The 27,207-nt window shown below is 41.6% G+C and overlaps 1 protein-coding gene across 1 annotated transcript in view; it reads right to left on the bottom strand.

Annotated features, from left to right (window-relative positions):
- Positions 1-26,599, bottom strand: part of KCNJ6 (potassium inwardly rectifying channel subfamily J member 6) — a 164,815-nt gene extending 138,216 nt beyond the window's left edge. Inside the window, exon 1 of the mRNA XM_067289773.1 lies at positions 26,529-26,599. The gene's annotated coding sequence lies outside the window, so the exon portion shown is untranslated. The remainder of the gene's footprint in view (positions 1-26,528) is intronic.
- Positions 26,600-27,207: the final 608 nt, after the last annotated feature.

Raw genomic sequence — 27,207 nt, 5'->3', positions numbered from 1 at the left:
ACCCACACAGTAGCAGGAGCAGCAGCAAACTTGGCTCATCATGGCCTTCCCCAAGGCCTGTCTATCCCAGCTTTGCCCTTTACCCTTCTCAGATGGGGATTAGCTTGTCTTGAGCCCTCCGCTTTGGAGGAGTAACATTTGATTCTGCTGTGCTCCTGAAAAGCTTTACACCAGCTGTGTGGGGAATGGAATAACGTAGCTAGAACTGACTGAAAGCAGTCATTGGCTCATTGTGTTTTTAATGCAGTCATATTTACACTCTAGGCTCTTAGAGCTGATCCACGGCCCATTGAAATCAGTGGGAGGCTTTCACTTGGCTTCAATGAGCCCTTGATCAGGCTCTTAATTAGTTATACTTCCATCATTGCTCAGCAGGAGTTTGAAGGCAGAACCTTGTTCATTCCTGTCTTTTTTTTTCTTGAGAACACTCCTGTTACTGAAACACGATATGACAAACCTCCCTAAGGTACAGTGAAGAGGGCTTTGTTTTTTCTCTTCATGGTTACACAGAAATCTTTTGTTTTTCTTTAGTTGGTTCAAATTTCCTCCCACAGTAAGCACAGTAGTTACCTGCTCCTTAAGCTTTTCTACATTCAGTTACAGTGACTTTACTGGAAGGAACAGGTAACCAGAGAGACTTCAGGATCTAGACTTAAAATGCAACTTAATATACAAAAGCATCTGAGTGACATAGCTTCTGTTATCCCACTTTGAAAAGTTACACTGATACTTGCAAGCCTATAATTCCCAGTGCAAGTCTGGGGGAGTTTGCAGACTGACTCAGGCTAGTAAGATCTAGCAGGGTATGATCTGCATCCTTGCAATCCTGAACAACTGTGCAAAGTTCTCCCAGGAGTATGAAACTTTTTGAAAAAGGTTTGGAGAGGCAGAAGTGAAGACATCCTAAACTGCACTGACCCAAATAAACATTAGTAATTCCAGATATACACATCATAATATCTTATTCATACTGATGGGCATTTTGTTGTGATTTGTTGGACTCCCAGAGAGTCATATTATGGTTGCCTAGACTAGACAGGTCTCTACAGGGAGTCTACTGTGTGGCATGCCAGAGTGAGTGTTTAATAGCATGCTTGCTATCCTGCACTAATGCACTGTGTGAAAGCTCTGAGGGTGGTGGTATTCACCTCACCCAACTTCAGCCACCCAAAAGTTAAGCATCTACTTCTGCGGGTCATCCAGTCTGCCACTGTGGGCAATGGAGAAGGAAAAGCATTGTTTTGCCCCCTCCTGAAGATGGTATGGGGAATCATCAGTTGGCTGGAAAGGGAATCTAGACAAGGGGCTGAATCTAGAAGTTTTACTTCTTCACAGTTGGCAAGAAGTTAGACAAGTCCTCCTTCCTTTCAATGGGATCTAGTAAATATTCTCCACAAGAGCAAAGCACATACTCATTAGTTCTGCTTGACAAGGTCACATTCACAGTAACGGTATGGTTTAATATGAGGGAGTGTATTACAGTCTGTCTGGGATAAACATGCGGAAAAACCCCCTAGAGATTGCAAATACCTTTGTCATTAAAGTGTAAACCTGCCAGCTCAATACCTGAAAAACTCCCAATCTATGGCATTATCAATACAGAAAGGTCTGGGTGCATTGACTAGGAATATATGTCACAGAGAAGAAAACACACTTCACATACCAAATCCATATGCATTGTGGTATTTGAGGGACAACCTGTTAAAGCAGAAAGAAATCCATCTGGTCCACCATTTGTGGGCACTGCATCTCTTCTGTCACTTTTTCAAAAGTTATGTTAACACCCACCTCCAGGTTAAGTCTTAGTGTATGCAACTCTGTTCTAAAGCCTTAACATTCCCTTTATCAGTTGGAGGACTTGCTCCTATTTTCCTCATCTCCCTCGCTGTTCTTTCATGTTGCTGGTGCAAAATGAGATACTGCATAATATGTATGTGTATGTCTTCAGGTGAGATGAGGACAAGAGTGGCTGATTTCTTTGTAGTATCTAGAACTGCTTTAAAAAGAATTTTTATGGCACTGTCTGCATATAAGTGACCACCACACAAAATTAAAACCTAAAGTAAAACTTATACAAAAAGCTATTTTCTGATAAATGTATACAATTTATTTAATAAGACTTACTAAACACTTTTTATGGGTGAACATATCGACCTTATGATATATGGTGCATTTTCAAAGCTCAAGTTTAACTTGGCACTCCATCTACCACCTTCACATTAGTTGCTTTCACTCTGATTCCATATTGTTTGCTTTCCACAAATAATACATTGTTCTCTTCTAGCTAACAGTAGATACTACTTCTTAAAGGTAGGACTTTTTTGCTTCTCCTAATTTGATAACACCACTGAGGGACACTAGATGGAAAGAAGAAGCTCTTCCCATTGTGTTAAGCTTTAGCAATATGCAGGTAATTCTGCTATCGTAAATTCTATTGTGTGAAATCATTGTACCTGAAAAACAGACATCTACTTGAGTGTTAGGCAGTAAGTTGCAGTTTGAGCTGTTCTAATTGCTTCTCATTTCAATGTATGAGCAGGGATGGAAGACTCAAGACCAGAAAACAGGCTGGAAGCATTTTCCCAACCTGCACTAAATTTTTCACGTCAGCAATGGACTTCAGCACATCCGCCCTCTCATTTGACAGACATGGTTCTTGTCTCCAAATATACATGTCAGACTCTAGTTATTGAATAAGATAAAAAGTCACAAAAGCTGAGCTTTGATAATTGGCAGAGCTAATCAGTTCATATTCCAACATCTGAGCAGAAAATGAAGAATCCTAATTGGAAACACACTTTGGAGCTTGGCATCTTCTACATTTCCATTATAATGCAGTTTTTTAACCATTGCATTCTATGGCAATAATAATAATAATGCTCAAAAAGGGTGCAGCATTCTTCAAGAACAAAACATTCTGCCTTTTTTAAAAACAGAAAAAAACCTTGGTCATCAACTGGACTTATTAAATTTGCTTTAACCTGATTACATTTCTGATCATTCAAAAATTTTGCAATATTTGTGCATCAGAAATGCACTGCTTGCTTTCTAATTTAGGAGGTGGAAGGACAGTCTGTTTGGGACAACATGGTTGCAGCATTCTTTCCCCTTCTCTCAAATTCACCATTATTGCTCTGAGGAGTAAGAAATGAATCAGAGTGCTGAAAATCTGAATCTTGCTATCTGTTGTACTGGAGGAATGCTGTGAAACTTTGAGGGAATCTTTGTTTTGCTTTTATCTTTTCTCTGGTTTAGCTCCACATCTCACATTATTGCCCTGTCTTCTAGGTTCCTACTGGTGATGGGTTAATTCGTGTTTATGAAGCATGCATGTTAGAACCGTATGGTATAGTGTCATGACCTGACACACCTGGGCAAATTCCCTTTTGAAGAATGCTATGTGAATGAACTGTTCTGCTACCAGTATCTGAAGCACTTTATTCAGAACTTGCTTGAGCATCTCTACATAGCTCTATACTGTGCTGTGCTATTGCCTCTTCAGATAGGCAGGTCATACACCTATCTATCAATCGACTGTCACAAGAAAGGTGACTGTTGAAAATTCAGTTACAGTCAAGCTATTGAATTAGCCTTCTCTTTGACACACTAGTCCATGCATGCACAGACCTAGCTCTGTGGGTGCTCATGTACACAAGCATGTGGACATGCACACACATACTGTCGATCTATGCATCCATTGTTTAATTTGTATTCCAATTTTACTTATTTTCCTTATTATTTCCTACCAGTGATTTTCAGAGACTCCTTTCTCCTTTCCTTATTGATTACTAAAACAACATACATTTCTGATGCATACCGTACATTTTACTCGAGTATAGTACATCCAGTGTGCTTGCAAGGGTTTTGTGCCGACAAAAACAGTGAAGCATATGAGTGATTCACACTGAAAATTGGTGAGAAAAATTTGCTATTTACAGTCAAACAAAGTCCTCCACAGACTTCTGACTATGTACCTTTAATATAGAAAAACAGTTAATAACAGTTGCTTATAGATTTGCAATGTTGAGGCAGAGGCATGGAACTGAATATATAATGGAATTGTGAAGTTTTCAACATTTTCAGAGGTGACAAAAATAGTGGATATTTAAATATTTCATTTTGGCTTATTATGGGCTGGCATTTCTCTATACTTACTAATAACTGAATGCATTGTGGCTTAGAAAAGCTTCAGTGCAGCCTACTTGAAGGCTAATATGACTAGCTATGAAGCACTGGAGGAAAAGGAAGATTGTTACAAAGGGCACATGCCTGGCTATGGACTAATAGATCAGATGAGTTGGAGGAAATGATGACACACTTTTCCTTTAAGTCTTTGGTTTATACCTGGAAGTCTCTGCCATGCATTGTCTATATGGAATTATTTGACAATCTAATTCCAGTTCTGTAATTAATCACAGTTCAGTTAGCACCGCAAATATCTCTGATGCAGAGGAGGAAGGCACAGTGAGAAACAACGGAGGGAGGTTAAAGCCAGACAAATTTGAACAAAAAGAGAGGCACAAATGTTTAGTAATTTTCTGTAATAGCCTGTCAGTCTAGCTATCAGGCATGAAGTGGATTCACCACTTCTTGAGTCTTTATGACAAGACCTGGACACATCCTCAAAAAATATGCTTTTGCCAAAGACAAGTTACTAGGCTAGGGTTATGTGGAACGGCCTGCTTCTTAGAGGAGTAAGAGCAAATGAACTAATAGCGACTCTTACTTTTAAAAATCATTGAAAAAAAATGTATTTGGGAGTCATGTGTTTCCTTTTTTTAGAAACTTTACCTAACAAAATAGAATTTTAATTAAGGGCTTACTGGATTAGGAAATAAAGTGCTGGCTGCTATTAATGCTTGTGGTGTGGCTGGGGAGCTTCATGGACGTGTAGGGCTTTTGCCACTGGATGTTCTAGGGACTTCAGTCCTCAGTGCCACTGGCTAAGCATCTTTCTCCAGATCTACATTCAACCCAGAGGGGAGAGGGGATCTAAATGAATTATTTAAGTTGCCTTTGAGTCACCTGATTTTAATGAGAGAGTTCTAAAATGAATAACTATAGAAACACTTAATACAATGACAGCTTTCTCTTCATTAGATAGCGGTCCCTTCTGTGTCCCTGGATGACACACACTGTTGTTTTTTCAACTAGTTAATCACCTCTTTTGTTAAGCTAAGATATATTTTTACATTTTTACCCATCGAATGTCAAGTTACTCAATTTGGTATTGAATTATCTATTGGAATGGTCTCCAGCTTCTGGGGGTTTTGAAATAATGTAGTTACTCATTTTAATTTTGGATTAAATTTAGATTCAAATCACGTGAAATCATGCAGTAATCTAAAAATATATCCTGCAGAATTTTGTTTGTGATTCCCAAAGAGACATAAACTGCTTATACCGATATATGATAAAGCCAGTATAATTTTTCCAGATTTAAGAAAAGAATATTCAGCTTTGGTATCTATGTTTGGCAGTTATCCTTCATTCCGTACGTGTCTAGTGAAATCTGAAAGAGAGTTAGTTACGGCATATGCTCATATCAGGACCATTTGACTTCAAATTCTTTCCATAAAGCACAATACTGCCTGAAAACCTTAGGAGTAGTATAAGGAGATATTCCACACGATTCATGAGACTACAATGAATGTATTGTCAAAAACTTTTTTTAACAGCTGTTCTACCACACCATTCTCCCTTTAAAATATCTATTCCTGCCAAATGTAGAAGGTAGTCTTTGCTGGCAAGATCCAGAGTATTGAACAGAGGTTAAAAGTCAGGATCTCCTGAACTCTAGCACCAACTTGCTACATCCCTTTAGTAATGTCTCTTTCATTTCAACAGAATGCACCAAATTAAACCTCCAATGGAATTTGCCGTGTAGCCTCTTTCCCCACAAGTAATATATCTGCCAAATCTGCAGAAGCTAAAGAAACCTTAGATGGCAATTGTGGAATTCATCTCACCTACTTTTTCCCTTCTAAATGTTAATGTCATTTTGCTCATTCTGTAGTCAATGAAGACACAGACAAGCAGGAAACAAACGGGCACTTCCAGAACTCAGTTTTTCCCACTGAAATCAGGACTTGAGATAGGAAATTTCCTCTTTACTGACTGCAGAGGGAGCAGTCTAGCTTAGACTAAATGCCTCGTTTTTAGACAGCTAGCATTAGCTAAATGGCTGGTTGTTATTAAGGTATACTTTAAATGATGATGATTATTGATCATTGTATTACATGTATGATCATTGTTCTTGATGAATTAGTAGCCCAGAGCAGTTACATTCTCTTTTTCCAGAGTCTGAGAGGAATAGCTGGCATAACACAAATCAATATGCTGCTTAGACCTCCTCTGTACTGCAACGCTCTGTCTATATGAGTAAGTTAAAGCAAGCACAGAAATGTTGTGGGCACTGGAGCCCACTTGTCTGTAATCTTGAATTGTTAGCGTGTCCATGGGCATAGTTTTGGCCCAGATCAGCTAGCACACTCTCACTCTTAAATACAGCTTGGGAGTTGGCATGAGCCAGAGCCCATTTGCAATGGGCAATTGACACGTAGCTGCGACTTTTGGAGACTGAGGGAGCTCTGTGCTAGTGCCTCAGCGTCAGAGAACAGTCCCAGGCACGCCAGGTTTACTATTACAGTGGCTTACTTAGGTATGTGTAAATCTATGCTCCCCTCATTATCTTTATGAGATTTTTAGCATTAGTAAAGCCTTTCTGTTGGGTCCTGTCAAAGCAACTCTACGTATGCTATAGGCATTAAGGGGTGGGGAGAAGTTTAGGTTCCGAGTCCTGTAAAATCACTTTTAATATGGTACAGGTATCCTACTGCTTCCAGCAATCTAACACCATTACATCCATGTAGTTGGAAATTAACTTTATTTCAGGTTCTTTTTGACTTTTTGTTTCACTCTGCTTTATATTTGATGGGGGAAAATAAAATGTCTACAGGCCTGGCTACATGAGGAGCCAGGGCCATTAGTTGAAAGGTATCAATTTATTCCTCAACTTCATACGATACCCCTTTTAAGATGTAACATTTGAACAAACATGGTCTTTCTTTCTACAAACATTATGATAAAACTATTAAAATTGCTGAAAGATTGTCAGAACACTGTTCCATTTAGCTTTTTCCTTTCCCCCTTGAATCATGATTCTCTTTTCTGCTTACTAAGTTTATCTCCCATTTTACTGCTGGAACATCCACCCATAGGATTTACATTACATAGCACTGTCTAGTATTTTATTGTGTTATCTTACAACTTAGAGTTTAGGATTGTAGAAGTGGTAATCTGCAGATCATTTACTTTTGGACTTCTTATTTTTCCTTTCCAAATGACAATTAACTAAACCAGAAGATAACTTATTTCTGATATCTAACCCAGCATACAGTATTTCTACCTCTTTATATCGTATCAGTGATGAATTCCTCATGTCATACACTTGAATGATACACTTGAATGATTTTTTTTTTGAGAAGATATCACATATAACTCTCAGCAAAAGAACTGCAATCTTTAAAATACCATTTTTTTATTCCAGACATCAGTGCCAGAATTAATAGTACTCCTTCTTCAAATAATTTTTTGTCAATGACTGACACTTTTCTTTTGAATCACATATCTAACATCAGAAGTATTCAATTTTTTTATGTAAAACTATGTATTTATGTTAGACATCCAGGTGGAATGTATGACACAGTGCTGAAATCTATTTGTCCTGCTTTATCCCCAACGCTTGGTTTCAAAAAGACATTAAGAAAGCAAACTGCAAAAATAACCCTGAAAATGCTCTTCCTTCTGCAGTAGGACTTAAATGGGTGTCAGAGATGTCATGGATTTTACATTTATTTATCATCAAAGCTTACTGTGTGATGGAGATACATGTTAGACTCTGTAGGGATTGGGGAATACCATATTTGAAAGAGGGGAGTGGAGGGAAAGACTGCCAAAACATGGATTACAAAGGAAAAAAATCTTAGGCTCAAAGGTTATTCAGAATGGTATTGTGTAAATAAAGGAAGCAGCTCTGCTGCCCAACTGTTCCAAAGATGCCAACAGAGTTGCTTTAATCTTGCCAAGGGGCTTGATGCCAGTGACAAAAATTAACATAGTGTAACATCTGTTTTTTGTGATTGCCACCCAAAAATGAGGAGGGAACAATCAGTTGCTTCAATATGCATGACTGAAAAGGACATAGACTTTTTAGTATCCTCTTTAACAGAATATTCATTTGTGAGCTGATGCTTTTCCCAACCTGTTCTCCTATGCAGCCCCCATGTTGTACGGCCTTCAAGGCAATGACATTTAGGACTGGTATTAGGGTCCTTCCTCAGGCATAGTTGTTCCTGGGGTCCCGAGTCCAGGGTGACTCAGTATGTGTTCTGGAGACTTTCTTGCTAAAGCCCTGCTCTCTCCTCCTCCTCTTCCTCCTCCTCCTTCTGCAAATGTCTCAGTGATGCAGCCAAGCATGCTTAATCCTTTCCCAATATCCGCTCACAGGGCAGGATGCTTCTGGCAGTCACAACTAGTCTGCTGTAATTTGCAGGCAACTTGATTAAACAGCTGTCCTGCATTTCTAAAGTGAACACCTTGAAGAAGCATTCAGCTAAAAACAATGTAAAACAACTTTCAAGCTCTTTAAAGTAGAGATTCTGTGATAGACCAGCATAAGAATGAACATTAAAAAGCCATCAGACATAATCAAACCTAACTCTTAGGTGCTTGCTGTCAGGAGTGGGATGCACAGCTTAACTCTTGTGCCTCTCTCTATAGTGTAGGAAAGAATAAGATGTTTCAGGATGGAATTTGCAAGACCTAGTATGTTTGGGAAAGGCATATTGTTCTCCAGTTGCTTCCAGTCTTTCATTTTGTGTAGCTAATTATTCTTGTCTTAGTGGAATACCATGTGCTTGTTGCTGGAAAGGGAACTGGAAGCTAGTCTTTCAGACCTTTTCTTCAGTCTGTCAAGATCATTCTGAATGCTAGTCCTATCATCCAACATGCTTTCAAATTTTATAAGCAGTTTATTCCATCATTCAGGGCACCAGTGAAACACCAGACAGAACTGGATGCTCTTCAAACTCAACTTGATACATCCTCCCATACTGGCAGTGAAACACTGATAATTCTTCTCTGGTACACTTTTATGACTAGTTTTGTAACTGTGACTAGGTAATTTCTTCTAGACTAAGTTTTACTGCTTCCTTATTAGAATATTGTGTCAGATATTCTTAATAAAGTCAGGATACATGACCTCTTCAGCTTCTTCCCTAGCTCATTTAGATATACCGTGGAATGAAATTAGATTGGCTTGTTGCAAATCCATTTTGGCAGCTCTTACCTTCTTATATTTTCTGATGCTTAAAGCAGTTTTTATTTTTTCAAGGACTTAAGTTAAGATGAACAGCCCATAATTCCGCAGTTTCTCTTCTTCTCCTGCCCAACATCCTTCTTCTTAAAGATGGGCACCACACTTGCTCTTTTCTGATCTGCTAGAATTTCCCTTGTTTTCCAGGAGTTCTTAAATGGCTCTGATGTTGTCTCAGCCAGTCCTTTAAATGTATTCTTCAGGCCTAATTGAATTGAAAACTTCCAGCTTTAGGTATACTCTAGCCTGTACTTTCCCAGGCTAAGATCCTTTTTTGTTCTTGGTTTTAACAGTGCCAGTTCCTTGCTCACCATAGGCCTTTCCAGTGAAAATTGATGCAAAAAATATTTAGGTTGCTCTTTACCCTGTTCGGCACCATCTATCAGTAGTTTTTCTCTCTGTTGAGAAGCGGGCCAAGACTCTCCCAGCTCTTCCCTTTTTACAAGTCTACTTATAGATTAATATCTTCTTATCATCAGTGCCTCTGGCTAGTTGCACCTCATCTTGTCTTTTGGCTTCCAGAGTTAGTCCCTATTTTCTTCAGTAAAAAAAAGTAAAAGTAAAGTAATTATCTTCAGTGCTATGATATAGTTTGCACTTTGTGTATCCTTCCTTCTTATGAAGTCAATGTGAAATTCATGAGTTAGCTCAGCTGATTTCTTACTGCACTTACTATATTTAGAGTGTGTGTGTGTGTGTGTGTGTGTGTGCATGCACGTATGCCCTTTCTCTGCAGGACACCTTTCCTTAGCTTTTGTAGGTTTCTACAGAAATTCCTAACTATGACCAGTTCCTGTAATCTGGGTAATTCTTCCGATTGCTCACAAAAGGATTAATCCACTGATCATTCTAGTTTGGTGACCTATTGTAAATCCCCACGGTAAAAGCACCTGGCTCCTTTCGTCTTTATTACTATGTGAACATTGTTTTTCAAGTCTCTCCCTATACAGAGCATGGCTGGATAGACCCTGAATGAACCTATTGTGTCAGCCAGCTCTTCAAGCCTTTGCTATGCCAGATAACTCATTATCTTGATCGTCTAGTAAGATGTCTGTACCAATGCAAGAAAAACAGGGAACAAAAGGGAAATAATCTAACTTGTTCAATGGACTGGCTCTCTCATTCACCTCATCCCTTTTATGACCTTTTCATGAATAATCCTCTTCACACCTTTGATTTTAGGTGCTTGTCAAAGTCATGGGTGTTTATATATACCTGTGAGGTTTTTTTATCTTTGCCTTCAAAGGCAGTTAAAGCCTTTCTCCAGTAGCAATCTTATAAGCAAAGATACTCTTCTTTTTTCTCTCTCTTTTTTTTTTTCTTCCAGAAGACAGCCTTCCTCTTCTCTCCTCTTCCATGAGCTCATGGAACACCATTCTGTGGTCAAAGAAGCCAAACTCCATCCTGGTTATATCATCTGTGTGGCTGTGCCTGAACCATGGTTGTTCTTATCCCTTCTTGAGCCTTGAGCATTCACTAGAAGAACTGACCAAGATCATGTTTGTGATGTTCATGTTTTTCATCTTTCCCAGACTCCCTTGCTTCAGCTCCCTGAGCTTCTTAATTACTTTTGATGTGTTCATTCAAGGTTGTATCACTAGTGCCTAGAGGAAGGAGAAGTGTGGGTAGTGGCACAAATATCTGAGTAACTTTTCAGTTACCCAGTTCAGACTCAGGCTGCTTGGTAACACATCCCCTGGAATTTTTAGGAGTCCTTTGGTAATTCATGAGGACAGGGTCAAAAATTACCAACACCTTGTTGTGTAGGACTCCTTCTCCTCTGCTGTTTGGAATAAATTCTTTCTATCTTGATCTCAGTAGATGATTACTCATGAGTTGAAAACTGTGTCTCCAAGGATGGATGTAGCCAACTTTTTCTCTGTGAAGTGACCTCCTCCTCTTCTGTTACTGGTACTGTTGCAGTACCTATACAAGCATCTAGTGTCTTTGTCTTTGGAGATTTCCTGAGCTGAAATCTTTATGATCATTAGTTCTGCTGATGGCCCAATCCTGCAGCTTTCCTACATGAGTCTTACGAAATTTTGTTAGGTGGTACATCCAGTGCTGAATATCTTTTCCCTCTTGACCTTCACTGAAAGGGAAATAGTTCACAGCCCCTGTGAATCTAGACCAAGACTTGGGATGAAGCATTGCCCATCAGTCATTGTCCTTAGTGATGCAGGTTGATAAATATCTGAGAGTCAAGATGCTTCTTGTGGAGCTGGCTGTATTTATCATTCTTTTTTTGTACATTGTGACCCTTGTTAACACCTTACATTTCAAACTCCCTCCTGAAATTTGTGTTTAATAGCTTTTGAAAGCTGCAGGGCAGATGGCTTATTTACCCACTGGCCTAGCTCCTTTGTTGTAAGGGAGGCAATAAATCCTGTTGTGAATTAATGGTAGGATGTTTTACTGTACAGAAATGCTAACTTAGGTCCTAAAAGTCATATAGCAGTGTTAGCATGAGGATGTGCCTGTGTCTGAAGAAGTCCTGCCCCTCAACAGGACTAATTCTCCAGGGAGCAGCACCGTACTGAACTTTTGGATCTGAAATTACCTCAGCCACAGCTGAATCTCTGCACTGCATTCTGTGACATGCTTCATATGCCCAGATCTGAGCTGCTGGCCTTACTTATATCTTGAAAGATGGCAAGAGGGATTTTAATAAATAATCAATATTGCTACTCATGATATTTGACCTTTATTTTTTCTTTAATCACTGTTTGGGCACATTGCAAGAAATTCACACCCTTGCTGAAGGAAAGACCAAAGTTCCTTCATGGAAATGTTATCAAGTTTACAAAGGTAAAGTGTCCCCTTGCACTCTGCTGTTGAAAGCATCATTCTCTCTCCACTCCATGCCACCTCTCCCAGTGCATCATGCTCTGTATGTGCAAATCAGATTCAGATGTTCAGTATGGTGCTGCATCTTGCTGAATTGGTCCTACCGAAAGAGAGGACTGACTTGTTCAGGTACTACCTCATGCTAGTGCCGATACGCTATTTTGGAGACCTAAGCTAGTGTTGCTGCACACTATTCACACTCTTGCAAAGTAGATACCAAATGTTCCTACCCTGATTTTCACAGGTATATGTGACTCTCCTAAGTTCAAGGCCAGGGAGAATCAGGCTCAGGGCATTTGAATACTGTTACTTATAATGGGAACGAGTCAACTGAGAATTTGTACCTTTCTCCAAATAGATAAGTGAATGTAGCTGTGCTGTGTCCGCTATGCGAAAATGACAAGTTGAGCTTGGCTTTTAAACTGGGTTTGCATCCAGCTCTTGCACATTGCTGGTTATATAATACTGCAGCAGCATGGAAAGACAAGGATTACTTGATGAGGAAAGTGACAGTGGAACAGAGCACTGAATTTCATTAAAAAGGTGAACAACTTGAGCTTGTGACAGTTAAGAGAACAAAGTTCTTTAGAGGGATTATTTGGATTAGAGGATAATTGTACTGGGCAAAATGTGCATCTCTCTGTGTATGTAATAAACTGCTGTAACCCATTGATTTAATTCAGTGCTCTAATACAAAGCGCACACAATTGTGTACTTAGTACTGAGTTCCTGTGGCCCTGGTTTGGTGCAAATAGTTCACACTTTAGCATTCCTGTGCCATGCAGGAATCCCCAAGAAGGCATACCTGTATGATCATCAGTAGCATGCAGGGACCATGTTGGAAGTTTCTGGAATCTGGTATTCTCCATTCATGGCACTATTCTCCAGGGGCTACAGCCAACCAGTACAGTTCAGAGCAGCTATATGGTCTGTGTCAGCACAGAACCACACAGAGCCTGGGAAAACACTCTATTTCATCTGTGGGTCAGCTGCCCATAACTGTGCCCAACCTATGCTGAGAAACTAACTCTGTAGGGAAACAATTGCTACCTGCAATGGGATTGCTCTACTCGGCAGGCATCAGAACCCATCTGTCCTCTGGTATATGATCCATTCAACTTCGGTGAGATTGCATAGCATGCAAATCAGGACTCATTTTGGCCCTGTATCTCTTTTCATCATATCTTCCTTTTACTGCACTGCCAATACTGTAGAGCTGTAAGCTGCTGCATGCTGCATCTACGGCAGTGCTTTGCTAAGTTCAAAATGTTCTTCTTTCAGTGGGAATTGCTGGAGGCAGAAAAGCTTCACTTTGAGATCCTACTTAAAAGTTCACAGTGATAGTAATTAGGAGAAAGTATTATTTGACTTTAAACTGAACATGTGCCATCTGAAGACTCAGAGTCCTGGCTGACTCTCAGAGAAAATAACCAGAACCCTATAACATTGCTCTCACAGTCATTCTCCTGACACTGCTGCTTTGTTTTCTAAGCTGAAACTCTGCTTTGCGTTTTTTAGTAAGAGGACTATGTTCTTTGATCCTGTCCCATTGCCTGTAGGAGGGTTACAGGTTAATCAGGGCTATAATTGCTTTTTGTTTAGAAAATGGAGTGTGCTCTCGGCATGCAGTTAGTGCTCTGAAGTGTTTCTTAGCAATTCTTAGCACTGCACCCCAGGATGCTCTTGGAGACAAAAAATATGTCATTCCAGTGGGGAAATGAAAACCATCTCCATTTGCCTACTCCTCACAACAGGAGAATTTGTCCACTTTTTAATGTACCCTTACGTGACTGAGCTTTCACATTAATATACATGGAGGGAAAGAGATAAACACTTTCCAGAGGAATGTGGGAAGTCCCTCCAAGGGTAGAGGGTAACCATGGCATGTTTTCAGAAGCCCAGTACGGATAAAGGGCTTTGTTCAGCAGCCTTGACAAACTGAATGAAGAAAAAATGCTTTTTGCTACAGAAATAAGGAGCAGGAGAAGGAGCAAGGGAAAAAGAAGGGGAGGGTGAGGACATCAGCAAGTTGAGGGGGAGTAAATCATGAGTATTTAGTTTATTTCAGTACTTAAAACAGCTCTGGTGGCCTAGGGTATAGACTAGAGACTCCTGTATAATGGAGCTGAGAAAGAAGCTGGAGAAAACAGTTTGATCAAAAGCAAAGCAGAAGAGGGGTATATTTGTTTCAGAATCCCTGGTAATGCTCTTGCTGTGCTCTTATTAGTGGATGTAAATGGTAATAGTTTTATTCAAGTCACTATTTTAGCAGTGTAAGTCAATCAGAAATTTGAGTACCCTAGAAAAAAAGGCTGATTATGTGACAGTTAATGCAGTTAATTCACATTTTCAATTATTGTCCCAGAAGGATAAGTCTATGAGGAAAATATCACTATGCTAAGGTTCTTCCATGGAGACTGATGCAAGTGACAAAATTTAATTACGGGCCTGAATTTATTCCCACTGAAATAAGTAGGAAAACTCCTGTTCACTTCAGAAGCAGCAACTACTTTGTATGTATTACAAGTATCAAAATTACACAATTGAAAATATCAGGAAAAAAAAAACAGCTCACCTTAAGGACTCGGAAGTAACCAAACCAGAACTCAGATTCTACAATACTCTCATGTATAACTGTATATTTCCAGATAGCCCTTTGGAATTCCATAGTGCAGAGCTACTCACAGAATAAACATTTGCCAAGTGGATAATCAAACATTTTTAACATTTACCTTTGTTTGGCTGTAAGAAGTTATTTAAAAGTTTTTCCAAATGAAATAGCTTCCTATTCTAGTACACATACACACAGAAAGAATATAGACGAAGAATTTGGGGAAGGGAGGAATGTAAAACTTCACAAAGAGGAAAATCTCAAATCCAATTTTGGGCTGGAACTTTGTGCACCAACTTTCTGTGGAAAATAGCTTTACAAATGAAATATAAACCTTCTAGAAATATGACACAATTTTGAAAAAAATTGCCACGTGATCATCTCATGATAGACTATTCCTACAGAAAATCATGTGAGAAGCACAGAAAATACAGTGACAAGCAGCCAAGTTAGCAGCAAGAAACAAGGACACTCAAAGTGGAAGGAATTCTGAAATTTAAAACTGAGAATGATGAACATGAGCATATGAAAAATTAGAATGCATCAAAAGGTCCCTAATGACTGTAAACAGGCAAATGTTATGCCTGCCTTTTAAGAAGACAAGAAGGAGGATTTAGGGAACTACAGGCTGATTAGCCTTTTCTCAGTTCTTGGGAAAATTATGGAAGAAATCCTCAAAGAAGCTATTTCCAGACTCATGAAGGACAAGAACATGATCATGAACAGCTGACTTAGATTTATCTCTTGGCAAATCATGCTTGACCAATCTGACAGCCTTCTATGACAAAATGACTAGGTGGGTGGATGAGGGGAGAGTAGTCAGTATAGTTTACCTCAAGTTTAGTGAGACTTTCAACACAGTATCCCATAGCATTCTGCTAGCCAGAGAGGAGAAATGGACTGGATGGGTAAACTGGAAGGTGGGTGGAAAATTAGCTGGACCTTTTGGCTCAAGAGATCAATGGTTTGATGTCTTAACAGTTGATGGTGTTCCTCAGGGGTTGACACTAGTTAGGGCCAATACTCTGAAATGTCTTCACCAGTGACTGGGATGATGGGACTGAACATGTCTTGGTCAGTCCATGAATGACGCCAAACTAGAGGTAGTGGTTGATGCATGGGGAGGAAGATCTGTCACTCAGAGGGATGGTGACAGGCCAGAGGAATGGGTTATCAGGAACCCCATGAAGTTCAGCAAAGATGAACACAAGGTCCTGTGTCTGGGACAGAACAAGCTGTACAGCAATACAGGCCAGGGATCAACTGGCTAGGTAGCAACCCTGCAGGAAAGGACCTGTGGGTCCTGCAGACAGCAAGTCGTACATGAGTCAGCTGTGCACCCTTACAGCAATGAAGGCTGACTGTATGCTGGGATGCATTAGTTAATAACATAGCCAGCAGGCTGAGGAAAGTAATTATTCCCTTCTGCTTGGCACTGGTGAGGCTGGACTAGAGACTTCCAGAGGTTCCTTATAATCTATTTTTTCTGTGATTCTGTGAAATGAATTTATAATTCTTATATTTAGTAATGCTAGTTTTTATTCTGAGTGCATTAGAGGTCCAGAGTAAGGGTTAGGGAACTTAATTAAGCCACAGTAATAACTATATATATGCTGAATAACAGTGTGTTCATGTGGATCATAATCCTGAAAGTTTGTGGGATAAAAGGTTAGGTCCTTGACTGTTGGCACAGAGGAAATACTCACAGACAATGCAAAGGCGAAGCATTTTATTTTCCAGTTACTTGTATAAGCATTTTTCTTTGGCAGGGGGGAAGCTTTTTAAAATTTTCTTTTAACTTTTACTTTTAATAGTTCTAATTTTGACCTCTGTACTAATCGCTAATACATGTTTATCTAGCTGCATCTGAACTACACTGTTCTCCTCCTATTTGCCTCCCACGTCGTTGTGTAGGATTAAGTAGAAGTGCTAATTCTAGGTTATTGAGTATGGCTTTGATGATTATAGTTATAACTGGAAAGCGGGGTTTGGGTTTTAGCTTTGTCTTTTTTGCTGATGGCACATCTTTACCAATGAAACTCAACTGATTAAGAGGCCAACCCACAAAATTCAGTCCTTAGACTGTGACTATGCTGAACTGTGGAATATATGCTTAGGGTCCAGCCTCACCCAACTTTAGATTTCACTGACATGAAAAGCTAGCCTGAAGCCAGAAGTCTTACTGGTGTAGAAACTCCTTCCTGTGTATAACTTGCAAAAAGTGAAGCCTGATCTTTGTTCCTCTTCTGCTCATAAGGAGGGTGCATGAGGCCTTGCTTTCAAGAACAAAATGGAGATTGTTTGTCAGTTCATTTGCCAGTGTTTGCTCTCAGCTTTCCCAATTGCACAGTCCAGCTCTTTAGCTTGTCTTGGTCATGAACCCTATGGGTAGCACTGCCTACACACTTGATAGCTACAACTTCACTTGGGATTTGAACAGGCCTACTGTTCAAGAAAGGAGTTTTTCATTAGACCTGATCTAATGTTTGCTTAATGCTGGAAAGGTCTTTTTTGTACAGGATCTAGTCCAGCATGACTAGGAGCCATGAAATCTGTTTCAGGGAGAATATAGTTCCCCCCCCTTCCCCAACCCAGGTTCTCCTTCTTCATAGTGGTTTGTGTAAATATCTGATCTAAACTATTTTTGCTTTGTTCTTAAAATGAAGGAACGATAAGACTTACTGCCATAAATTGATATGAGTCTGACCTGGCAGCATTTGATTATGGAAAAATGTAATTAAGGGAAAGTAGCAACTGATTTTGATCTGAACATTTAAAAAGAATTATGGTATTTTATGGGCTGGTGTGGGGAAATACAACAGATGACATTTTTTATGCCTCTGATTTGACTGTTTCACCTGTGCTCACTTACCACTGTCAACTAACGTTCTATGCCCCTTATTAACTTGCAGTCAGCCATTCATTTTAAACTAATCTTCTTCAAAAAATCTTTCCATATTTATTTCCAAATCCATGCTTTGGACCTATAACAGACTGATCTTTGGTACAGGTCAAGCAAAAATACTCAGGATCTAACTTCTGGTAAATGTTTGGGGTAATGCACTGGGTTGACAACGTGCTATGTTTATTGTACTTCCAAGGAGCTGAAAAATTCTTCTCTCCCACAGGAGTACTCTGTGCTTGCACTGTGGCAAAATACAAGAAACTCCATCTTAAAATCATCATAAAAGAAAAGTAACTTGAAATATTTGTAGATGTTTCTAGAATGTGTTAGTTAATCATTTTCCCTCTCTCTACTGGCTGTACATTTAGAGTTATATAGCACAAACAGGAACAAAGTTGAGGCTGGGGTGTACAAAGACTTCTGCTGAGTTGTAAGTAATGAAGCCATCCTGAGCTGTAGGAAGGAAGCCTTATGTCAGACCTCTCTCTCCTATATATTAGCCTATTTAAAATAAATTTACATTTAATTCTGATAAGAAACCCATTGAAGTTAATGGAAAGAGTTTAATGTTTTTTGACTCAAATGCATATACAAGATCACATATTTGCTGTGATTCTATTTCTGTAACAGCTTAGCAGGATTTGCTATTTCTATACATTTTCAGTAAGTCTTCCTGCATTTTTTTGTTATTATTATTATTATTTTTTCCCCTCCTGATCATATCACACATCTTTTCTCTTCAGCATCTCTAAGGTCCTACCCGATTCTCCCACCAACTAGCAGCTTAATGCTCTTCTAAAATGCGAGTTGTATGTGATTCCCCAAACTCACCAGTCTGGTTTCTGAATGCAGCTGTAATTGAAAACAAAACAACAAACAAACCATGAGTGCCGTCTCTTGCAAGTGCCCAAGCCAGAACTTTTACCCATTTCTTTCTTCCTTAAATTATTTTAATCTTTGACTTTATACTGTATTTCAGTTTAAATTCTGTATAGAGATATATTTGCTTCGTATCTGCTATTGTTACCTCTTATTTTATGAATGAACAAAGTTTTTTCCTGCAGCACACACTGCTGGAATGCAGTGTGACAATAATAGATGTTTGCAGCTTATACACAGTGGGTACTATTTCTTCTCTGGATAGCAGTTCAGAATAGCTTTCTACTTATTTTTGATATTTCCAGAAGGCATATGCTTGATAATGTTAAGGTAGTATATTAACTACATGATAGCTTTCAGTGAAATGCACTTCTGAATCCTGTGATCTGATAAAAGATGTATTCAAATTAAAACCATACATTTGATAATTACAAAGGTAGAGAGGAGGAAAATAAAGATCAGCAACATCCAGATGTTGCAAATAGCCCTCTTTTCAGTAAGCCAACCCAGAACTGTGGAACGGATTATTCTGAATATGTGGGTGTTTACAATCCAGGTCTACTTCTAGAGTTGCCCCCCTCACCCCCACCCCTTTTTTTGTCTCTCTCGAACCTTTCTCCTTCCCATCTCTCCCTGATTTTGCCCATCTTAAATTCTTATGTAGCTTTGCAGTCTCTGACTAGTGATGGAGAGCTCAGTCTGATCCAGAATTTGGCACTGGGATGCTGTAGAAGTTCATGGTCATCTCTTAAAAGTGTAAATCCAGTTGCTGAGAAAAAAAAGACATGGTAATGAATATCTAGAAAACAGTTGTATGAGCTGTGATCTCATGTACTGCATAGCACTCACAAGTGCAAAGTCAACACTTACCAATAGCTACCACTGTATATATCTTACATATACTTACAATCACCCTCACTAGAGCATTGCAGATATTGTTGGAATACTTTCTTAAGAAGCAGAATCTTTTGTTTGCTTGTTTGTCTTTATGAGTTTAATGGTAGCTATGGTACTATTTCTGGAAAGGAGATTAACATTACTTTGTTTTTAATGCTGAAAGACCTCTGATCCACTTACAGCAAAGCAATTGACAATAGCCAAGAAGTCCAAGATAACTGAAGAGACACTGCATTTTATGAGCAGCATTTTGATGTGCACACCACGTTGGGCAGGGCTAATGGGCTGCAATCCAGTAGCCTCCTTTCTCCTTCTCCCCTGTAAATCTGATGCTGGGTGAAGATTTGATAATCCCTCATTCCCATTCAGTAAAAAATTAAATGAGGCATTTTATTTATCTCCCATCTAATAGGACTGAAGCACATACTGAAATGCTTTCCTGTATTTGTACCAGAGAAAGCAAGCAGCACACTAAGGAGAATATAGCACCATATCTGTATTGTTTCCACTAGAGCTGTCACAGTGTCCTCCTTCCCTTCCAGCTCAGCATCTCTTCCTCTCCACATTGACACAGACGCCCTGATTCAGAGCCCATTGCAATTGATGGCATTCTTGATATTTTTAAACTGTCACTGTTTTTCATGATCAAAAAAGGTTTCCTTCCATCCTTGCCTAACTATGTTACCTCTGATCCTGCTCTTGGTTTCAGCTCTGATAGTCCAAGATCATCTCTGAGATCAGGAGGTTCTGAGCTACTTAATGCTGCAGCTGGAGAGTGTCAGAAACAATGGGAGAAAGAAAAAAAGCCTGACTTCTGCCTAATTTTGATATTTTTATAAGCCAGTCAGAAAGACAGTGAGGTAGAGCGACGCAAATGGAGAATTTTAGTAGGTAAGATTCTGTCCCGGAGCTCTGAAAACAGGGATTCATTTCTCACACTTTCTGCAACAGCAGATTGCCACATTGATTTAATTATTTTAGGCCTATCCTGTGAAACTTCAGGCATCAAAATGTGACATGACATCTCCAGACGCCTATTGATATCTCCAGTGGCCTAAAGTTTCTCTTCCAAGGTGCCCAGCTCTTTTCACTGACTCTATAGAGAGTCCAAGGAGGCTTTATTTCTAAACTAGGCATTGCCTGTTGGGGCTTTTGTGCAAAAATCTGACCCCATGGATATGAATGGGGAATTATCTCTTCCTGCCCAGACAATTATTGAGCTGGGAAAAGTTGTTTCTTAATTACAACCATTTAGCATAAATGCATCTTTTCAATAATGGGAAATTGATCTGACAAGCTGATAGAAACTGCAGACTGTGTGTGTCAACAGGAGAGGGGGGAGAAAAAGCAGGAAGGTAGGAAATGTCATTATTTTCTCATTCTTCAAATTAATACTTTGAGGAGTAAGGTGGCAATTGCTCATTATTCTAATGAACCCCTGCTCTTGATTATGAAAAATACTAAATTATATGATAATTTATCCTTTGCTTTCACTGACAAAGTTGACTGTATTGACAAGACACAATGAGATTTTTTTAAAATGAGAAACAAAAAGCAGAGGATTTCCTGCAATGCTGCAAAGTGCTCTGAGCTGGTGAGCCTTATGCAGGGATCCTTATGATAAAGCACTGCAGAACACAGTTGATTAGAGCACTGAATTAACTATGCTCTCGTGCGCTCTCTCTCGTCATCTTGTTCTTTCTTTCAGCCTTCTATTTCACTCTTTCAATCTGCACATTATTGTTTTCTTGTCCAAGAGAGAGATTACAGAACTTTTTTGAAAATTCAGCACAAATGCCAGCACTTGGCTTTCATCAGAAAACAAGCCCCAGTGTTCTGCTCCGGTGAGTCCCAACACATCCTGAGCACTGGTGGCTTCTTCAGGTCAGCCTCGAATAGTCTATGTAGATTAAATGAGTACAGAATAATAGAGAACAGCCATATTACCTATGATCCTTAGTATTTGTTTGCCTAAGAAATGTTGTGACTGGATCAGCAGCAATCAAACCTGAGACTTTTCTTTCTAAACGCACAGCTGAACTTAAAGACCCAGCACAGTTAGCTTGAAGGCTATAAAGAGAAATCAAAGCCATGGTTAGCCCAGGTGTGTCTGCAGGCCTATGATGGGATGCAGGTGCATATCCCAGCTTATGCTAAAGCTCCTCTCCCCACTGATATGGTTCCCACCTGCTGTCTTTAGCCATGAGGCACACCAGGACTAAGTGCAACTGATTCTAGTCCAAATGGCCAAGACTGCAATAAAACATTTGTGATAGCTACCTGAAGTCTCAGTGTTGCCATGAGTCTGATACTTTTTCTGGCTGGGAGGCTTTTCTGAAGGCTCAGAGGTCCACATATATGTCAAAGTCTGAAGCTCAACTTGCTCAACATGAGCCCCTCGCTATGTCCATGACAGAAAGGGTAAGTCACCAGCAGTAAGGATTAATAGCAGGCTCGCTGGCTTAAAAATTTGAATGAGCCTTCACTGTCTGCACTAACACATAATATGCTATTAATGTGAGGGCTTTAAAAAATTAAATCTCCATGGAATTGTAATTTAATCCTGTGAATTGTAAACTATGCATGAAAATATTAGAGTTTTCTGACTATAAAGCTAGTTATGCCCTTGGATATACCAGACTATTTTCCTACCAAAGACAGGAAAGTAAATCTTAGAAGTAAATAATGTTCAAACTGAAAAATGGCATATATTGCAAATATACAGTTCATGTCATATACTTGCATTCATTTTGAGATACAGGCAAGCCTGATAGAATCAGCCCTTCATTTCCTAATACTGAGGTGACATATACTATTATAATAAAGCGATGCATCTTCTGAGAACATTTCTGATCTGTCAGTTAGAGCTACAGTAATAGTATGAATCTTGCAGATGCTGATATCAGGAATTATCATATCGTACCTAATATCAAGATACCACTGACCGCTGAACTGAAGTTATAACTGGAAAATAGAACCAGAAAAGCAATGGGGTTTCACCTTCCAGCTGTTTTTCAATTCAAAACTCTATTGACTAATACTCCAGAGCAAGCTTCTGTTAGAAGTTCTTCTGCAACTTCTGGCATGGATTAGGACATCTGCAGCTGGGACTGTGTACAGTCCTTGCGGCCATGCAGATCTCCACTGATTGTTTTGGGCATTGTGGAGCTCTAAGGGTCCATTTACATGAACTGATTGTAGGACCGGAGCTATGTGAAGGATTCAATGCCTATGTCGCACTGCACCAGCTTACTGAGAGAGGAGGGGAAAAAAAAAAGTGTGCTGGCAGAAATTGCATATCATTTCAGACTTTTGAAATTCACTTTCTTGGTTCTGTATCTGAGGGTAGGATGTTCTGCTGGCCATACATAAAAGTTCATGAACGGAGTGCATGTTGCCAGCTGGCAAAAATCCATTTTATTGTGATCTTTAGAATACAAAGAAGATGTGTTTCCTTAGTTGGGAACTTTTCTTGTCCCCGTACAATATCCTAACAGACAGATTATGGATGATGAATTAAATGAGGATGGTGCTCTGAGCCTCCTTATGGGCAGACATGATTCATATCAGCTGCACAGTGCCTTTGCAGCCGCCACAGTAATGTATAGAATTTTTATAATCACTTACTATCTCACCCCTCTAAGTCTCTCACCTACTGCACGTGTTTTTTTACCGCAGAAGTTTTCTTCTCCAGCCCTTACATGGACAGGACTGCTGTTGTTCACTACCTGCAGTATGCTGAGCAAGGGTGGCCTGGTGGGATATCCTTTGGACATGCACTTCACAATCCTAGCATGAGGCTCCATCAGAAGGCTTTAAGCTTCCATGATATTCAGCATACTTGCACATAACTAAAAATTGTGATGGTGTATAAACAAGTTGAGTTAGTAACCTCCTATTGTTCTAGTCTTTTATTCCAGCTGTTCATGACACTCATATAATATAATAGTATTTCCATTATCAGTAGCATTCTACTAAGGTGTCTGATGCACAGTTTTGAAAAAAAGCAATCTTCCACGAAATCAATATCTAGATGGAAAGAGTTTTAATATCATTCTTTGGCTTTACTGGCCAGTAAATTTAGCATTCATTGTTTAAGAAACATTGGTCTCTTTCTGCATAATCAATATTTAAATATTGATGTTTAATATATTAGGAATAGTTTTCTAGTATCAATCTGCCTCTACTACTAAAAATCCTACACCCAAATAATGTAGTAAATACACTAACCTAAATCATCTCTCTCTCTTAAAATTGTTGGTGTTTAATTTTTCCAAGTAAAAACCAACATTCTGCAGCAAGCAGTGGATGAAAACACTGAACAGACCTCCCAAGCTTTTAATAAGAATGAAAATAAAAGAAATCATAAAATAAATGTGTTCTCTACAAGGTTTAAACTGCTATTACTTAAGATATAGTTTAAGTTATTTGGGAGAATGTTAATACTAATTCTTTTACTACTTTTATAGAAGCATATAAACACATTTCTGAATAAAAATATATTTATGTATGTGGAAAATATCAGGACAAATCCAGGAACCTTTCACCAACAGTGTCCAGAGTTCCTTAATTTTTTGGGTGAAAGGAAGAACAACACAGAGCTTACATCTATGAAATATTCAAACAAGCCCCTTGTGATGGATATTTTATGAAAATGTTAATGAAATTCCTTTCTCTTGCACAGTTTGAAAGAGAGAACTTATCTTCCTTCCAAAAATACCGTGTTTCAATAAAATGAATATAAAACAAGTCTACAAATAGATGCTTATGAAAAACAAGTAAGTATTTTCTGCAGTGAAATTATGTATCTTGGGATGTTTATATTGAATTTGGTTGAAAAGCACTGGCAGGAATTCTACAAAGAATTCTGTCATTTACTAAACTGATTAAGGTTGTGGAATTTTCTGTTGATGTTCCTTCAGTTAAATTTTTCCTTATGGGGCTTATAAGGTAAAATCATTTTGTAGTTACCTGATAAAAATTTCTGACACTGCAGGAATATTGCCTTACATAACAAAATCAATAGCTTCAAGTATTAGAAAAGATCCGATAACTTTGCCCTGAATAGTTGTATTTAAGTACTTCTCCCCATTTTCTCACGGGAAAGTAGTGACTGCCCAAGCCCATAATTTTAGTTCAGTCCTTTATTTCCATACTCCTTATGAGATAGGTCTGCAAATGTGAGTCCCATCATTAAGAAATTCACGTCCCATTTCCTTAAAGGCTTAACTCATTAGTTCACCTGACTCACTGAGAAGTGTAGTTTGGGCAAAATGGGGATCTACAGTTAAAAACAAAAACAAAAGAAAACTTGAAGTAAAGTTGTGATTTTTAGAGGTAATTTTGCTTGTGGTCCCTGCATAAGTACAGAGTCCCACTAACTCTCATGCGTGAATCGGGCTCACCTACGTGGTTGCCTGCAAGGCTAGGACTCATTTAAAACGGACAATTAGGATCCCAGTACCTGGTATGAATTAACAGCTTGATTAGAGTTAAAGCAAAACCTCAGGAGTCTGGGGATTTGGACTCAAACCCCATAATTCTACATGGATCTATAGTTTACTGCCTACCAGGACCAAGGCAAGATTAAATGAGTCTTGTTTGCTTAACGAAAAAAGAACATCCTGACACAGTGAACAGCACAAAAGTGACTAATCCATCTCTATCTTCCCTAGTGAACATTATTCATTTTACTGTTTGCTTTTCTAGAATACTTTTTCTTAGTCCTAAGCTATCATTGTACATTCAGCTATGCGTACGAGGTATGTATAGCAAAATTGAGCCGATAATTTACAACTCATCAGCGTAATAAATTTCTCCTGGCTTTTGGTGAATTACCAAGCTGAAAACTCCCCCCCCACCCCGGCCTTGTGTACGCGGACCATGAAAGGACCCTCGAGCAAGCGCGTTTAAAGCGCGCTTATTTGCTCGCGTCTCCCCTCGCGGCCCCGCACGAAGGCGCGGGGGGCGGCGCGGCCACAGCGCGGCGGCGCGGCCGTGTGCGGCCCGGCGGCAACGGCGGGCGGCACCTGGCGGCCCCCGGCCGCCCCCGCTGCCCGGCCCCGCCGCTCCCGCTGCTGTTCGCGGTCCTGAACGGCGGCGGCGGCGGGGCCAGTGCCCGCCGCGAAATGGGGGAGCGGCCGAGCCCGCGCCAACGGCGCCAGCAGCGCGGCGCGCCCCCACCGGAGGCCGCGAGCGGTTGGGGCAGCGGTGGGTGGCTGGGGGGGATGGAAGGGGAGGGAGGGAAGTTACTCTTATCCATTTATTTATTTAGTTCTTTCCTCCCCCGGGTCGCCATGGTGATACCGAGCTCGCTCTCCCTCGGATCGGGAGCAGACGGGCATCCCTGGCCCGACCCCCGCCGCCCCTCTGGGGCCCGGCCCGCCCTTCCCGCCCGGCGGGAGCCGGGGCCGCGCCGCCCCCTCAGCCCCGCGCCACTCGGGCTCCCCTCAGCCTGGCCCGGGCTCCCCTCAGCGCGGCCTCAGCTCCCCCCAGCCTGGCCCGGGCTCCCCTCAGCGCGGCCGCCCCCTGCCGCCCTCCCGCGGGAGCAGTGAGGCGGGGGGCGCCAAAAAAGCCCCTTCTCCGCGCTCCCGCCCCGCTCCTCTCTCCCTTGAACTTATCCCCGGCCTCGGCCGACGCGGAGGGGGCGGCGGGACGGGACGGGACGGGACGGGACGTCCCTCCGCGCCCGGCCGGCCGGGTCCTCGCCTGGCCCCCGCGGGAAGGGGCTCCCGCGGCGCGGCACCGGGCGGGGCGGCCCGCGGCGGGCGCGGCGCCCCTCGCCGCCGCCTCCCCGCTGGTTCCCAGCGCGGCAGCGACGGGCAGTCGGCACTGCTTGCCTTCCTCTTACATAACTAGCGGCGGCACGCCGTGCCCGTCGGCACCGCCGTTGCCGTGGGGGGGGGGCTTGGGGAAGGGCACTGACGGGAGAAGGGGGAAAACGCGGTGGCACAGAGCCGCCCCCCGCAGCCGGCACCTCCTTTCCCCTTCGGACAACTCCCGCATCGCCTTACCTGGCGGCGGCACGCTGCGCTCACTCCATCTCGGCTCCCTCGCGGGCTGGAGCGGGGCTGCGCTGCCCGGCCGCCGGCTGGGGACGGGCTCCGTGTGTGGTGCGTGTGTGCGCGCCGCGCGGTGTCACACGGCCCCGCGGCTGCTGCCGGCAGCCCCCATTCCCCCGCCGCTCGCCCACCTCCCGCGCCGCGCTGCGCCCGGTGCACAGACACCCGCCAGGTGCGGGACGCGGGTCTCCGTCAGCCCCGCGCGCGGCGGCGGGGCGAGGGGCGTGTGTGGAAGTGAAGCGCCGCGCCGCGCAGCGCCACGCCGCGCCGCGCCGCGCAGCGGGCGGGGGAGGCGCGGCCCCGCGCAGGGAGCCGCGGGCGGGACCGGGGGCGGCGGCGGGGCAGCGCGGCGGCGGCAGCAGCGGCGGCAGCGCCACCTGCGGGCGGCGCGGGGCGGCGCGCTCCTTCCGCGGGGGCGACCGCTGCCTCCTTCGGGTCACCCGTCCTCCTCCTCGATCCCATCTGCGGGATTTCAGCGTCTTCGACGGCGTTTCAGCCAGCCCGCAGGTTTGGCTGAAATGGGCCGACGGGTTCAATGTCCCTGGGGCAGGGGGGGAGCTGGCGGAGCAGGAGGCAGCTGCACACGTCTAACAGACACTTTACCTGAGCCACCTTTTCTTAGAAAAAATTG

The sequence above is a fragment of the Apteryx mantelli genome, chromosome 1 (genome assembly GCF_036417845.1).
Source record: "Apteryx mantelli isolate bAptMan1 chromosome 1, bAptMan1.hap1, whole genome shotgun sequence".
NCBI lineage: Eukaryota > Metazoa > Chordata > Aves > Apterygiformes > Apterygidae > Apteryx > Apteryx mantelli.
The sequence above is the reverse complement of the archived record's forward strand: the minus strand, read 5'-3'. Positions and strand labels throughout refer to the sequence as shown.